The sequence below is a fragment of the Artibeus jamaicensis genome, unplaced genomic scaffold, assembly GCF_021234435.1.
Source record: "Artibeus jamaicensis isolate MK-2021 breed Jamaican fruit bat unplaced genomic scaffold, CSHL_Jam_final scaffold_584, whole genome shotgun sequence".
Lineage (NCBI taxonomy): Eukaryota > Metazoa > Chordata > Mammalia > Chiroptera > Phyllostomidae > Artibeus > Artibeus jamaicensis.
In genome coordinates, this window is record NW_026522048.1 from 6,712,675 (window position 1) to 6,715,416 (window position 2,742).

At 35.0% G+C, this 2,742-nt stretch overlaps 1 pseudogene; it reads right to left on the reverse strand.

Moving 5' to 3' along the window:
• Positions 1–621: 621 nt before the first annotated feature.
• LOC119038780 (39S ribosomal protein L1, mitochondrial-like) lies at positions 622–1,574 on the reverse strand (annotated as a pseudogene).
• Between the last annotated feature and the right edge of the window lie 1,168 nt (positions 1,575–2,742).

Genomic DNA, 2,742 nt, shown 5'->3' on the forward strand with positions numbered 1-2,742 from the left:
TTTTAACTTATGTGCTCTGATGTGTGTCAGAAAAATATATTCACTTTCTTTAGAAGAGTATGACTATTTTAGAAATATGACTATTTTCTATGACTAGCATCCATAATTGGAAATGGAGAAAGTATAAGATTGTTCATTGAAAGGACAAAAAACTTGAGGTAGTACATAGTTTAGAACATAGAATAAATGCCCTTCTCTCTTTTTAAAAAAATATTTTATTTACTTAATTTTGGAGGGCAAGGGAGGCAGAAAGAGAGAGAGAAACATCAATTTATGGTTGCCTCTCATGTTGCCCCCACTGGGGACCTGACTCACAACCCAGGCATGTGTCCTGGCTGGGAATCAAACTGGTGACCCTTTGATTTGCAGCCCACGCTCAATCCACTGAGCTACACAAGCCAAGGCTTCGTTTTTCTCCCCTCCCCTCCCCTCCCCTCCCCTCCCTCCCCTCCCCTCCCTCCCCCCCCCTCCCCTCCCCCCCCCCCCTCCCCTCCCCTCCCCTCCCCTCCCTCCCCTCCCTTCTTCTTCTTTCTTCTTATTTCTTTTTTTAAAGAAATTATACAGTTTCATAATTTTCTATTGCTCCTTCATCTACTAAAATAATTTCAAAATACAATAGTTTTAGGCAGCATCTTTATTACTTTCTTTAGTTTTTACTTCTTTAGGCAAAAATGGCTCAATCTTTAGTAATAAACTTTCACAAAGGGCCCCAAATTCAGACATCTATTTCTACAAACTTCATTGCTAACAGCTTTCAGATTGGCATCTATCTGGTCACTTGACATATTCAGTGTTGCTAGTGTGGTCTCAAGAAAGTCATCCCTTCCTTCATCTACCTTAATTTCATGTTCAGTTTTAAATAACTCAAGCATATTGGGAATGTCATGGCCAATGGTATTTCAAGTAAGCTTTGTAAATCTTTTCTTCAGGTTCTCCTTTCATGGATTAAGCTTGGGCATTATTTCTGGAAAAGCTACATAAAATTATGATCGAATTTCATCATCCACAGTCTTCTGTATGAGATTAGTTCTATTGGCAAAGACAGCTCTATTTCCTTATGCTATTTTGATCTCTGATGCACTCCCTATAAATGAAGCAACTTTGTCAATTTCTGAAGTGAATGAGTGTGCCAATCTAAGAACACTGGCAAATGGCTCCACTTTTTTCTTCTTCCCCAGGGTCATATCTAGTGTCAAATCAAGATAATCACCAGGTGTTGGATTTGTAAAGTCCAGAATTGGAAACTTTTGAAGTAAATGAATAGCTTTCTCCACTTTGTATATCTGCCTTGAATATAAGCATTTAAGTAGACATTATTCTCAGGTGCTCCTTCCATAAAGAGATATGACTTTATTTATTTATTTTTTCCTATCTCATCTTTTTTCTCCATTTGATGCTTTTTTTTTGGTAGCTCTTTTTTTTTTCTTTCCATGCTTCCTAGCAGCAGGAAAATATCTGTCGGGAACCTGAATGCATGAAAAATAAGGATGAAGAGGTGTCTTCTAAGCCATCTAAGAAAGACTATGTCTTTGATGTATCAAGCCTGTACCAAGCCATCTTCCAGCCACCTCCATGTTGACCATTTCAGATTGTGTTGATGGGATTCATTTGTTCCTTTCCTCAGGTTAGTTCCAGCACATATTATCCAGCTCTAAGTTATTTTTCTGGTACTAAACACACCCTAGCTCCTTAACCCAACGTGAAACATAATCTGACCCAAGCTCATCCCATCATGTCAGCCACATACGGGGTAGAGCAAAAGGAGCTTTACAGCTGTTTGTATGGAAAATAATAAAATAATAAATAATAACATGGGAATAAACTCTGTGTTTTGCATATTCACCACTGTTAACTTATTTTGGCCCCACTCTTTCCTGACTATATTTGAGTCAGAACCGTGTAACTGAACCAAATGACGATATTTAGATCTTTTTACTAGTTTTTCCAACTTATAACAAAGAATCTTTCTCTGGTACTAGTGATCCTGACATATGAGTTTTAGAGGCTATTGCTGACTATATTCCTAATGGAGTGAGGAGAAGAGAGCATAAAGTCCACAAGCAAAGAATAAAAATACAAGATGGAAGAATGATTTATAGTAAAGCAGGTTTCAAACATGCTTGTCCTTTCCAAAGTTTCATAAAATATTTCAATATCTTTCCAATAACTCGTAGCTTTTCTCTCAAATATACCAAGTTTATTTTTACTTATTTGATAGTAAGTATGACAAATAAATAATAGCAAATTCTTTATGTCTGAGACATTTATTTATTTTCCTTAGATTATTAATTCATTCCAAAAATATTTATTAAGCATCTTCAGAAATAAAAAGTAAAGAATATCAATAGTCATACATTCCCTGAGTTTAAAAATAAACCAAGGACAGTTAACTCTTAATGGTCATTCATGCTGGAACATATTTTATGCCAACTAAAATTATTATTGGGTTGGCCAAAAAGTACATTTAGTTTTTCTGTATGATGGCTCTAATAGAGCTTAATTGTCTTTCACTTTATTCAAAATAATTTTGTTAGATTTTATTATGATAACTGTCATATAAGCATGAATTAAAAAACAACTTACTAAAATTGGTAAATTTTTGTACAGCCATTTTAATGTTGAAGCTGAGAAAAATATGAAACATTTATGAAGTACTGCACTTTATTATTTCAATAAAAGTAAACACACAACTTAAATGCAAAAGAAAAAATTTGTGAAGTATATGGAGAAGATGCTATGACC